We start from the raw sequence: 15,069 nt of genomic DNA, 5'->3' as shown, positions 1-15,069 counted from the left end.
GTATGGCTCCACTGGGAACGGGCCTGCGGAAGATGCTATCTTGATCTCTACAGAGCAGACATTGGGGAAAAAACCAGAGAGAGAGAGCCATCTCACCATTACTCCCCATAGAGACATGCCACCACGCTCCAGTGTTGCCTCTCTACTAGGTATCAGCCACCTTATTTCCGGGAATGGAACTAGGGAAAACATCGACACCGCACTGACCGGGGATATTAACAGGGTGCGAGGGCCGCACCAGAGAGACACTTTCGTTATACCCATCAGCGTGGTCCTGCTGACACTAAGGGGCCTATTTATCAAGCCGTCTACTTTACCTGCCTTCGCCGGTTCAATACCCCCGCCTAAGCTCGCCTACCATCGCCGCCGCGGACCTGAAAAATTTCGCCTAAGTTATCAATAAAGCTGTCAAAAAGCCGCGCACCAAGTACGGGGCGATGAGCAGCGGATTGTGAGAGTTATCACTCATCCGATCTCGCTGCTCTTCTGCTTTTTTACAGCTTTATTGCTAGCCTGTCACTAAGCACCCACACTAAACTACACTGTTCTACCCCCTATACCAGCGCCCCCGGAGCCCCCCGCAACTAAATAAAGTTATTAACCCCTAAACCGCCGCTCCTAGACCCCGCCGCAACTCTTATAAATGTATTAACCCCTAAACCGCCGCTCCCGGACACCGCCGCAACCTACATTATACCTAGTAATCCCTATCCTGCTCCCCCTATACCGTCGCCCTCTATAATAAAGTTATTAACCCCTATCCTGCTGATCCCGCACCTCGCCGCAACTAAATAAATAGTTTATCCCCTAAACCGCCGCTCCCAGACCCCGCCGCAACCTATATTAAACTTATTAACCCCTAATCTGCCCCCCCTACACCGTCGCCACCTATAATACATTTATTAACCCCTATCCTGCCCCCCACTACACCGCCGCCACTGTAATAAAATTATTAACCCCTAAACCTAAGTCTAACACTAACCCTTACACCCCCCTAACTTAAATATTAATTAAATAAATCTAAATAATATCTCTCTTATTAACTAAATTAATCCTATTTAAAACTAAATACTTACCTTTAAAATAAACCCTAATATAGCTACAATATAAATAATAATTACATTGTAGCTATCTTAGGATTTATTTTTATTTTACAGGTAACTTTCAATTTATTTTAACTAGGTACAATAGCTATTAAATAGTTATTAACTATTTAATAGCTACCTAGTTAAAATAAAGATAAATTTACCTGTAAAATAAAAACTAACCTAAGTTACAATTACACCTAACACTACACTATACTTTAATAAATTAATCCTATTTAAAACTAAATACTTACCTGTAAAATAAACCCTAAGATAGCTACAATGTAATTAATAATTACATTGTAGCTATTTTAGGATTTATATTTATTTTACAGGTAACTTTGTATTTATTTTAGCTAGTTAGAATAGTTATTAAATAGTTATTAACTATTTAATAACTACCTAGCTAAAAGAAATACAAAATTACCTGTAAAATAAATCCTAACCTAAGTTACAATTAAACCTAACACTACACTATCATTAAATTAATTAAATAAATTACCTACAAATAACTACAATTAAATACAATTACATAAACTAACTAAAGTACAAAAAATAAAAAAGCTAAGTTACAAAAAATAAAAAAAATAAGTTACAAACATTAAAAAAATATTACAACAATTTTAAGCTAATTACACCTAATCTAAGCCCCCTAATAAAATAACAAAGCCCCCCAAAATAAAAAAATTCCCTACCCTATTCTAAATTAAAAAAGTTCAAAGCTCTTTTACCTTACCAGCCCTTAAAAGGGCCTTTTGCGGGGCATGCCCCAAAGAAAACTGCTCTTTTGCCTGTAAAAGAAAAATACAACCCCCCAACATTAAAACCCACCACCCACATACCCCTAATCTAACCCAAACCCCCCTTAAATAAACCTAATACTACCCCCTGAAGATCATCCTACCTTGAGATGTCTTCAGCCAGCCGACCCACCGATGGAACCGAAGAGGAGATCCGGAGCGGCAGAAGTTATCCTCCAAGGGGCGCTGAAGAAGTCTTCCATCCGATGAAGTGATCCTCCAGGCGGCGCAGAAGAAGTCTTCCATCCGGGCGATGTCATCTTCCAAGCGGCGCTGAAGAAGTCTTCCATCCAGGCGATGTCTTCTTCCAAGCGGGGTCTTCAATCTTCTTTCTTCAGGATCTATCTTCATCCCGCCGACGCGGAACATCCTTCTTTCCCGACGGACTACCAATGAATGAAGGCTCCTTTAAGGGACGTCATCCAAGATAGCGTCCCTTCAATTCCGATTGGCTGATAGGATTCTATCAGCCAATCGGAATTAAGGTAGGAAAAATCTGATTGGCTGATTGAATCAGCCAATCAGATTGAAGTTCAATCCGATTGGCTGATCCAATCAGCCAATCAGATTGAGCTCGCATTCTATTGGCTGTTCCGATCAGCCAATAGAATGCGAGCTCAATCTGATTGGCTGATTCAATCAGCCAATCAGATTTTTCCTACCTTAATTCCGATTGGCGATAGAATCCTATCAGCCAATCGGAATTGAAGGGACGCCATCTTGGATGACGTCCCTTAAAGGAGCCTTCATTCGTCGGTAGTCCGTCGGGAAAGAAGGATGTTCCGCGTCGGCGGGATGAAGATGGATCCTGAAGAAAGAAGATTGAAGACCCCGCTTGGAAGATGACATCGCCCGGATGGAAGACTTCTTCAGCGCCGCTTGGAAGATGACATCGCCCGGATGGAAGACTTCTTCAGCGCCGCCTGGAGGATCACTTCATCGGATGGAAGACTTCTTCAGCGCCCCTTGGAGGATCACTTCTGCCGCTCCGGATCTCCTCTTCGGTTCCATCGGTGGGTCGGCTGGCTGAAGACAACTCAAGGTAGGATGATCTTCAGGGGGGTAGTGTTAGGTTTATTTAAGGGGGGTTTGGGTTAGATTAGGGGTATGTGGGTGGTGGGTTTTAATGTTGGGGGGGGTTGTATTTTTCTTTTACAGGCAAAAGAGCAGTTTTCTTTGGGGCATGCCCCGCAAAAGGCCCTTTTAAGGGCTGGTAAGGTAAAAGAGCTTTGAACTTTTTTAATTAAGAATAGGGTAGGGAATTTTTTTATTTTGGGGGGCTTTGTTATTTTATTAGGGGGCTTAGATTAGGTGTAATTAGCTTAAAATTGTTGTAATATTTTTTAAATGTTTGTAACTTATTTTTTTTATTTTTTGTAACTTAGCTTTTTTTATTTTTTGTACTTTAGTTAGTTTATTTAATTTAATTTAATTGTAGTTATTTGTAGTTAATTTATTTAATTAATTTAATGATAGTGTAGTGTTAGTTTTAATTGTAACTTAGGTTAGGATTTATTTTACAGGTAATTTTGTATTTCTTTTAGCTAGGTAGTTATTAAATAGTTAATAACTATTTAATAACTATTCTAACTAGCTAAAATAAATACAAAGTTACCTGTAAAATAAATATAAATCTTAAAATAGCTACAATGTAATTATTAATTATATTGTAGCTATCTTAGGGTTTATTTTACAGGTAAGTATTTAGTTTTAAATAGGAATAATTTATTAAAGTATAGTGTAGTGTTAGGTGTAATTGTAACTTAGGTTAGTTTTTATTTTACAGGTAAATTTCTCATTATTTTAGCTAGGTAAGCTATTAAATAGTTAATAACTATTTAATAGCTATTGTACCTAATTAAAATAAATTGAAAGTTACCTGTAAAATAAAAATAAATCCTAAGATAGCTACAATATAATTATTATTTATATTGTAGCTATATTAGGGTTTATTTTAAAGGTAAGTATTTAGTTTTAAATAGGATTACCTTAGTTAATGAGAGAAATATTATTTAGATTTATTTAATAAATATTTAAGTTAGGGGGGTTTTAGGGTTAGTGTTAGACTTAGGTTTAGGGGTTAATAATTTTATTACAGTGGTGGCGGTGTAGGGGGGGCAGATTAGGGGTTAATAAGTTTAATATAGGTTGCGGCGGGGTCCTGGAGCAGCGGTTTAGGGGTTAAACTATTTATTTAGTTGCGGCGAGGTACATGATCAGCAGGATAGGGGTTAATAACTTTATTATAGAGGGCGACGGTATAGGGGGGGCAGGATAGGGGTTAATAGGTATCATGTAGGTGGCGGCGGGGTCTGGGAGCGGCGGTTTAGGGGTTAATACATTTATTATAGTTGCGGCGGGGTCAGGGAGCGGCGGTTTAGGGGTTAATATGTATAGAGCAGCTTGCGGTGGGCTCCGGGAGCGGCGGTTTAAGGGGTAATAACTTTATTTAGTTGCGGCGGTGTAGGGGGGACAGATTAGGGGTGTTTAGACTCGGGGTACATGTTAGGGTGTTAGGTGCAGACATTTCCCATAGAAATCAATGGGATATCTGGCAGCAGCGAACTTGTACTTTCGCTATGGTCAGACTCCCATTGATTCCTATGGTATCCGCCGCCTCCAGGGCAGCGGATTGAAAACCAGGTACGCTGGGCCGGAAAAGTGCCGAGCGTACCTGCTAGTTTTTTGATAACTAGCAAAAGTAGTCAGATTGTGCCGAACTTGTGTGCGGAACATCTGGAGTGACGTAAGAATCGATCTGTGTCGGACTGAGTCCGGCGGATCGTAGCTTACGTCACAAAATTCTACTTTTGCCGGTCTCTAGCCTTTGATAACTAAGGCGAATCAGCCTCGCCACAAATACGCTGCGGAATTCCAGCGTATTTGAGGTTGACGGCTTGATAAATAGGCCCCTAAGAGCGGGCTTCTTACAGACATCTGCATATTTTTGGGTTGGAGTTGGGAGCAATGACGGCCCAATCGGGCATATTTATTACACCGATCAGGATTGGTTGCAATATTCTGACTATGGCCTCTGCGCCCAGGGAATTGGGTAGATTCAGTCTCCCGGCACTATACCTAGTGGAGTTAAATAAATGGTCCTAGTGCTTGATCCGATGTTTTACTGTTAAGTATGAAAGTTTGTTTATCAACAGAACTGTTTCTGTTAATACTAGCTTAATAGTTGTTTATTATGTCTAAGTTTTATTTGTTTTTATTGTCTGTATAAATTCTGCTTCATATGTGTACAGTTTACATAAGTCTACAGCTTTGATGATCAGTACGGCACCTCAATGATAGCATCATGCTTATACTAAATGCACTCCATCTTATTGCAATTGTATTTAAACACCACATAGTACTAGAGAAAAGAGGAGGCCTAAACGTCATGATCCTTTTAATATTAGGAGTGCCCAACCTGATTTAGAGGTAGTTTAACCAAAAATGCTTAATTATTTTGTGACTGTCTGTATTTCTTGGATGGAAAATTGCCCTAGATGATAAAAGTCTAGTCAGTGGGGTAGTTCCAGGTAATCTCCAGTTGGCCACAAAAACTCCCCACTAAGGTATCTTGTTGGATTACTATATTCATGAAACAGTTTACTTTCAGTGCTGTGAGATTAACTGATGTCCAGCAATATAGCTGACCTAATATTTCCACCACACTCAGGCCCTATCCTTTTAGCTTATTATAATGCACTTCCATGAGCACAGGGATTTGTGTTATAGCATTAGAATGGCTATTCATCCTCTTATTAGCGTTACATTAGGTGAAACAGTCCATATTTAATCTGTATACTGTGTCCAGGTTCCCCAGATGCTCTCAAAATAAGATATCTGTTCTTACTTTCACATATAATTCTGTCACTTCCCTAAACCCTCCCTGCTATTGGCTGATGTATATTCCTGACGGTCCTAGAGAGGCCATTGTTTATAATTTTGGGAGTTCATACTCTATAATTATCAAAATCTAGGAAAGTGATACTTATTTTCTCACACAAAGACAAATTTAGGTTGATTCCTGTTATATTTCATTGCCAACAGGTGCTATATTACATGCCTTTTGAACATGCATTTTATGATGATATGTAGAATAATGACTTTTTTTTTTTTGTTGGCTACCATATGTTTTATGGTGGCTGTATTTATGGCATGCTTGTACTGTATTTATTTTTCAACCTTAATAAAAATTATTAAAAAAAAAAAAAAGACACCTGTCAACAGAAGCAATCAATCAATCAGATTCCAAACTCTCCTTCATGGCCAAGACCAAAGAGCTGTCCAATGATGTTAGGGCAAGATTGTAGACCTACACAAGTCTGGAATGGGCTACAAGACCATCGCCAAGCAGCTTGGTGAGAAGGTGACAACAGTTGGTGTGATTATTCGCAAATGGAAGAAACACAAAATAACTATCAATCCCCCTCGGTCTGGGGCGCCATGCAAGATCTCACCTCGTGTAGTTTCAATGTTCATGAGAACGATGAGGAATTAGCCCAGAACTAAATGGATGGATCTCAAGGTAGCTGGGACCATAGTCACCAAGAAAACAATTGGTAACACACTATGCCGTGAATAACTAAACTCCTGCAGCACCCGCAAGGTCCCCCTGCTCAATAAAGCACATGTACAGGCCCGTCTGAAGTTTGCCAATAAACATCTGGATGATTTAGAGGAGAACTGGGTGAAAGTGTTGTCGTCAAATGAGACCAAAATCAAGCTCTTTGGCATCAACTCAACTCCCCACGTTTGGAGGAGGAGGAATGCTGCCTATGACCCCAAGAACACCATCCCCACCGTCAAACATGGAGGTGGAAACATTATGCTTTGGGGGTGTTTTTCTGCTAAGGGGACAGGACAACTTCACTGCATCAAAGGAATGATGGACGGGGCCATTTACCATTAAATCTTGGGTAAGAACCTCCTTCTATCAGCCATGGCATTGAAAATGGGTCGTGGATGGGTATTCCAGCATAACAATGACCCAAAACACATTGCCAAGGTAACAAAGGAGTGGCTCAAAAAGAAGCACATTAAGGTCCTGCAGTGGCCTATCCAGTCTCCAGACCCTAATCCCATAGAAAATTTGTGGAAGGAGCTGAAGGTTTGAGTTGCCAAATGTCAGCCTCAAAACTTTAATGACTTGGACTCCTGAGATGTGTGCAAACCTGGTGGCCAACTACAAGAAACGTCTGACCTCTGTGATTGCCAGCAAGGGCTTTGCCAAAAAGTACTGTTTTGCAAAGTCATGTTTTGCAAAGGGGTCAAATACTTATTTCACTCATTAAAATGCAAATCAATTTATAACTTTTTTGAAATGCGTTTTTTTCTGGTTGTTATTCTGTCTCTCACTGTTCAAATAAACCTACCATTAAAATTATAGACTGATCATTTATTTGCCAGTGGGCAAACGTACAAATAATTTTTCCCCTTATTGTATAAAGATAGATGATAGATAGATGATAGATAGATAGATAGATAGATAGATAGATAGATAGATAGATAGATAGATTGATGCACAATAATATGCACTCATATGATTTATAGCAAAATAATATAAATAAATCAAATTTTGTTTTTGTTTATTATATTTTTTCTACAAATCCAGGAAGTGCCTATAATGCAACTTTGCTTTATAGTTTATCTATACTGCTTTTATAGTCTGTTGGGAGTACTGGATCCATTTGGAATATTTTATCACATGGTTATAATGCTGTTGCTAAGATTCTTTAAAACATATTTTACCATTAAGCAACACTGCAGCAATATTAGGCAGCACCCTTAGGCAACACACTGCTTCTTTGGTTCACAACACACAGGGATTCTGGAAAGAAGAAAAATCTGGTTATTTTTATATTTATTTTTAAACTTCAGTGGAAAGTCTGATTCTGGCTAAGGAATGTGATGTTTCATTGTAAGTGATTTGGATTTCAATTAGACAAATTGATTTTTAAAGAGCAGAATTTATTTCTTGTGGAAATCCCTTTGTAAAATAATCACTTTATTAGAATAAACTGTAAGCCTTCTTTCTCTGGCAAAAATCATGCTGTGGAGTCATGTCCCTGACATTCTTTTCAACCCTAGTGAACTATAAACCTTCAGAAATCAGTTGGGCACAACCCTGTATTTCCTTTTATTTCCTGTATTAATTTAAATGGTTTTGCAGAAACATGTTAATATTTTTTAATGTGAAAAGGAAAATTTGTGTATGCTTAATAGAACATTATTTTTAGTGTATCACCCTTTCAGAGAAACCTAGACCTAATTTATTGTCTCTTCTATTGACACATTAGCAAGGGACATGATTTACTTTATTTAAAAAAAATGAACGCTCAAGTCATTTTATGTTTTACAAATAAATAAACAGGTTATTATAAAAAAGTATTGTTCATACACAAATAGTTAAAATAGTAAATAAATAGTTAATCATGTCCCTAAAGTAATTGTTAAAATAATATTAAATACAGAATAAAGGCACATGGCTTTTTTAAGATAAGATGTAGAGAGATGGCTTAAAAAGATGACACGTGGGGCCGAATTATTAATGTGCGGGCGGACATGATCCGCTGTAGCGGATCATGTCCGCCGCACATCGATAAATGCCGACAGCATACGCTGTCATCATTTATCATTGCACAAGTATTTCACTATAAATGCTTATGCAATGCCGCCTCCTGCACATTTGCGGCCAATCGGCCGGTAGCATGGGGTGTCAATCAACCCGATCGTATGTGATCGGGCAGATTGCTGTTCGCTGCCTCAGAGGCGGCGGACGGGTTAAAGGGACACTAAACCCAGAAAATGTCTTTCATTATTCAGGTAGAGAATACAATTTTTAACAACATTCCAGTTTACTTCTATTATCTAATTTGTTTCATTCTTTAGTTATCCTTTGTTGAAGAAATAGCAATGTACATGGGGAGCCAATCACATAAGGCATCTATGTGCAGCCACCAATCAGCAGCTAATGAGCTTGTCAGCAAAGAATATCAAGAGAATGAAGTAAATTAGATAATAGAAGTAAATTAGAAATTGTTTAAAATTGTATGCTCGTTTTAAATCATGAAAGAAAAAAATTTGGGTTTCATGTCCTTTAAGGAGCAGCGGTCTTATGACCGCTGCTTCTTAACTCCTGTTACCAGGGGAGCCTGAAGGCTCGCGCTGAAACAGCTGCATTGGGGCCAATACGGGGCATGATAAATTGGCCCCATGGTATTTTTTTAATTAATGCTGTTAGTACACTCTGATTCCCTACCACAATTTTCTGCCACTCAGAAATCAAAACTATAAATAAATATTGTGTTCAGTATAATTATATAACATTGTTTATTTGGCTCTGATACTAGCCGGTGCCTAACCAGCCACTGACATCCCCGTGTGTCACTGTTTTTAACACAAATGTTATAAACGACAACATTTTAAATTATGCTTTAATTACTCCTATTACTAGGATGTCTTATTGTGTATGACCTTGGGTAGCCTGAACATTTCTGCAACTTACTTGGACAATCCTGAATTTTATAGGTAACTACATTTTCTATCTGTTTGGTCACACTTTGGTCAAGTTAAGATCCAGGATCTTGAGTTGGGCCTATTCAATCCTATGGGGCCTATTTAACAAGGTCCGGACGGACATGATCCGATATTGTGGATCATGTCCGCCGCACATCGATAAATGCAGACAGCGTATGCTGTCAGCATTTATCATTGCACCAGCAGTTCTTGTGAACTGCTGGTGCAATGCCGCCCCCTGCAGATTCGTGGCCAATCGGCCGCTAGCAGGAGGTGTCAATCAACCCAATCGAATACGAGTTCTGTCCTCCTCCTCAGAGCAGGCGGACAGGTTATGGAGCAGCGGTCTTTAGATGGGGCATCAAGCTCCATACGGAGCTTGATAAATAGGCCCCTATATCTTTCTATAAGCCCTAAATTATTACTGCTAAATTCTGTAGAATCATAGCCTCCAAGTTATTGATTTTTGATTTGCCTGCATATCTTCTGCAGACTATACATTATTTTGGGTCAGATTACAAGTGGTGCACTAACAGTTGCGCACTAGTGAACATGAATTTATCACAGCTGTTTGCGGGCATCGGATGTAGTGCTCCTTTTACAGGTTGAAAGTAAACGCAATCACTTTAGCGTAATTGAAGTTACCACACGTCGGGATAGCAAGTTCCCAGAGCTCTGGTTAACTGTTTAGAGGAAACAAAAAAGTGTCACAAAACACATCAAAAATACATTGAATAGTACAGTTAGACTTATAATAACACTGTCTAATAAAAATATTCAAAAAAACATTGCACAAAAAGTTATAAGGGCTCAAAGACATAAGGTCTCAGGTGTTGGAAAAAAAGGCAGGCAAAGGGCTTTAACATTGAGAAGCATACATATACATGTCTAAATATGTACGTGTAACGTATATATGTATATATATATATTTTTTATGTATGTATATATATATATATATATATATATATATATATACTATATATATATTTATTTCCTATAGCATGGAGAGTCCACGACTTCATTCCAATTACTAGTGGGATATTCAACTCCTGGCCAGCAGGAGGAGGCAAAGAGCACCCCAGCAAAGCTGTTAAGTGTAACTTCCCTTACGCATAATCCCCAGTCATTCTGTTTGCCTTTGTCAATGGAGGATGTGCGAAAATGGTGTCTGAATATATTTAATCCTTTTATGGATACTTTTCCCTGCAAGCAAGGATTGGGGTTATGCTGTGTCCATGTCAATCTTTTTAGTAAGAGTAATGGTGGCTATTAGCAGTTAGAAAGCGGCGAGGATGTCTTTGCTTTATTTCTAACATTATTGCTACCCCTTCATAGAAAGCCAGGGTTGGTTACTCTACTCTTTCTTTTTCTTTTAGGTCCCTGATAGGGAGTGGAGTATCTATCACACCTAAGAAGCTGTTCCTGCCCTGCAGCTGGATCCACAGGTAAGTGCATTTGCCTTCTAGGTTTTGAAGGACAGCACTTTGGAGGTTAATTCCTGTAGGAGATCATTTCATGGAACAAGACCTTACAGTTAGGTTCACAGTTGGGCAGTTTGGCAGGCACAGGCATATGTGATATTGAAACGTTAAGGGGTTAATAATGTTTACCCTTAGTTTGTTTGTGGAGAGACTGGCTGAAGGGGTAATTTAAGGCAATTTTGGAACCATAGGATATTTCTTTATTATTATGAGATGTAGTGCGGTGTACTTTAGTTTTACGCAGGTCGGACAGAAACGTACGCTTTTACAGTGACACCGTTTTCTTTTTTAGTTGATCATGCGACCCGCCTCTCTTCCGTCTTTAATATGCGGAGCAGAGCGAGTTAGACATCTTGCGATCTTGTCGCCTATCTCTGTGCCGGCTTCGGTTGGATCACGGAACTTTGCTATTCTGGCATCCTACTAATAACGGATCTAATCAGACATCACTTGCTAATTTTCTGGAGTGACTATGGTCTCAGTGTGGTAAGACTCCTCAGCTCAGCCTGAAGTATAGAGGCGTGAGGACGTTTTTGCTAAATAAAAACTATTTTCCTTTTTGCATGTTAAGAGGTGTGTGCTTTATTTTTACTGTACTGGTGTTAAATAATTCTCATATTTTATATATTTTATATATTTTAAAATGGATTCAGACCATAGTTAATCCATTATTTTTCACAAATGTTTGCTTTGTCTGGAGACTCAGGTTGTACCTCCTGTGCAATTTTGTTCCACTTGTTTATCTAAGACAGGAGAAAATAATGACAGCGCTACACTGAATCAGGTGGGGCACCCGTAGAACTTCCCCTTTAAAAAAATAATCAAAAAGTAAAAACGGGGTGTATCTAATATCTGTTTCTCAGAAGACACACAACCAATCCCCTATAGTATAAACATATGGGACATAAAATAACCGACGTACACAACAGATATGTGAAAATACCACAGTCCCAAAATAAAACAGTCCCAAAACCGTAGCTGGTTTAAGTCACACAAAAAGCATATAGACTGATTATAGCAGGATTGGAGTGTTAACTTAGCTGAACCAGATGGAGGCAGAGTTTGTTCAGTAAATGTGCATACACGGTAAATCCGACGTGGTAATGTCCAGTTGGTCTGATGGAATATATGCTGAAGGATCCTTACAGGAGCAGCTGATGAATCACGGAACTCCAGCTATGTGTATCCCGTTGCAGCAAGCTGTATAAGAAATGACAAGAAGAAAACAGCGCATCCACGAATCACAGCAGCGTTTATTCAGGTAAATGACACACACAGGAAATTGCACACTTACAAGATGACAGTAATATATGAGCGGTAATGCCCTCTGGCTAGTTGTCTTTCGCCTGTAGCAAATCTCAGCAGGAACACCTCAGACGCCGACCAGCAGCACCAAGAGACCCACTTCCTGTCACATACGGCAGGTGCCAAAGAGAAACTCAAAAGAGCAGCAGTCCTAAACACTTTGATGGTAGGAGTTAGTTACCCTACGCGTTTCCTCTGCACACGGGCAGACTTCCTTAAAATTTAAAGACAAATTACTCCCTTATGAGTCTTATGTCTCTCAGGATAATGCTGTTCAGGATATGCCTCAGCTTTCTCCTCAAATGTCTCAAGCTATGGTTGTTTAACATGCAGTGCCCTGTGGTTCCTCTCAATCTCCTGGGGGTGTTTATTTGCCAGGAGATTTTGCTGCGCAGATAACTTCTGCGGTGTCTGCAGCTTTATCTGCTTTCTCTACTTTGGGTAAGCATAAGAGGAAATCTAAACATATTTCTACTAGTAAGGTTTCTGACCCTTCTAAGTCTGCTCTGGTCAACCTTTCTCAAATGTCTGATGAGGACGATACTTCAGTAGCTTTTTAAGGTGAAATCTCAGACTCTGACATGATGGGGGAAAATTCTTCAGAATCTGAAGAAGTTAATTTCAGAAATAAGCTTGAACATCTCTGTTTGCTTCTGAAGGAGGTTCTAGCTACTTTAGATGACTCTGAACCTTTGGTTGCTGTTAATTCTAAAAAGTCCACTAAACTTAATAGAGTTTATGATTCTCCCTCTTCTGTGAATGTTTTTCCTGTTCCAGACAAGATGTCTGAAATTATAGCTCAGGAATGGGATAAGCCAGGGGTTTCTTTTCCCCTTCTCCTGTTTTTAAAAAGATGTTTCCTGTTGCTGACTCCATTCGTGACTCTTGGCGCACTGTGCCTAAAGTAGAAGGAGTTATCTCTACTTTAGCCAAAAGAACTACCATTCCTATAGAGGATAGTTGTTCTTTTAAGGATCCTATGGATAAGAAGCTAGAGGCTTACTTAAAGAAGATGTGCATCCATCAAGGGTTACAGTGGCAACCTGCAGCAAGTATTGCTACGGCTGCAGGAGCAGCATCTTATTGGTGTGATGCCTTGTCTGATCTGATATCAGAAGAGGCTATGATAGAGGAGACCCAACATAGGATCAAACCTTTTAAACCGGCCAATACCTTTATCTGCGATGCCAACATGCAGGTAATTAGACTGGGAGCTAAGATGTCTAGCTTCACTGTTCTAGCTCACAGAGCTCTGGAGTTAAAATCTTGGTCGGCTGACGTAACTTCAAAGGCCAAGCTTTTGTCTTTACCTTATAAAGGTAAAACTTTATTTTGTCCTGGTCTGGCGTAAATCATTTCCGAAATTATGGGTGGAAAGGGATCTTTCCTACCTCAGGACAAGAAGAATAGACATTAGGGTCACCAGAATTCAAATTTTTGCTCCTTTCGTAACTTTAAAGGACAGAAGTCTTCCTCCTCTTCTTCCAAACCAGAGCAATTCAAGACCATGGAGTTAAAGTCAGCCATGCAATAAGGGGAAGCAAAACAAGAAGCCTTCCACTGATTCTAAATCAGCATGAAGGGTCCACCCCAATACAATTTTGGATCAAGTGGGGGGGCCGGGCTCTCTCTTTTTCAGCAAGTTTGGATACACGATGTACCAGATCTGTGGGCTGTGGACATAGTAACCCAGGGTTACAGAATAGGATTCAAGTCTTGCCCTCCAAGGGGCAGATTTCTCCTGTCAAGACTATCCACAAACCAGGTAAAGATGGAGGCCTTTCCTAAACTGTGTAGAGGACCTATCCTCCCTGGGAGTAAGTGTTCCAGTTCCTTTAAAAGGAACAGGGTCAAGGATTCTATTCAAATCTTTTTGAGGTTCCCAAAAAGGAGGGATCTTTCCGTCCCATCCTAGACCTAAAGTGACTATTCATTCCATTCTTCCATTGGTTCAGGAAGGTCAGTTCATGACAACCATAGACCTGAAGAGCGCATATCTACATGTTCCCAATCACAGGGATCATCACCAGTTTCTAAGGTTTGCCTTGTACAAGCATTTCCAGTTTGTTGCACTTCCATTTGGTCTTGCCACGGCTCCCAGAATATTTACAAAGGTTCTGGGGGACCTTTTGGCAGTGGTCAGATCCCAGGGAATTGCAGTGGCACCTTACCTAGACGACATCTTGGATCTTTTCAACTAGCAAAATCTAATACAGAGATGTTGTTATCTTTTCTACGTTCCCACAGGTGGAAAGTAAATCTGGAAAAGAGTTCCCTTGTTCCAGCTACAAGGGTGTGTTTCTTAGGACTAATCATAGATTCCCTGTCCATGAAGATTTTCCTGACAGATCTCACTGGCATACCTGTTTCCTCCATTTGCTCTTCTTCCACGAGTAATTGCTGGTATCAAACAAGAGAGAGCATCTGTTATTCTAATAGCTCCGGCATGGCCTTGCAGGATCTGGTTTGCGGATCTGGTGAGGATGTCCTCTCTTCAACCTTGGAAGTTACCTCTGAGGAAAGACCTTCTAATTCAGGGTCCATTCCTTCATCCAAACCTGGATTCTCTGAAGCTGATTGCTTGGAGATTGAATGCCTAGTTTTGTCTAGACGTGGTTTTTATGAGGCGGTCATGAATACCATGCTTCAGGCTCGTAAACCTGTTACTCGCAGGATTTACCATAAGATATGGCGTGAATACCTTTATTGGTGAGAATCTAAGGGTTTCTCCTGGAGCTGGGTGAGGATTCCCCGTATTTTATCCTTTCTTTAGGAAGGTCTGGAGAAAGGGTTGTCAGTCAGTACTCTGAAGGGTCAGATATCTGCACTATTGTCTATTCTTTTGCACAAACGGCTGGCTGATTTGCCAGATGTTCAAACTTTTGT

Source organism: Bombina bombina, chromosome 4 (genome assembly GCF_027579735.1).
Source record: "Bombina bombina isolate aBomBom1 chromosome 4, aBomBom1.pri, whole genome shotgun sequence".
In the NCBI taxonomy this organism is placed as follows: Eukaryota; Metazoa; Chordata; class Amphibia; order Anura; family Bombinatoridae; genus Bombina; species Bombina bombina.
Note: the sequence above shows the minus strand (reverse complement) of the source record.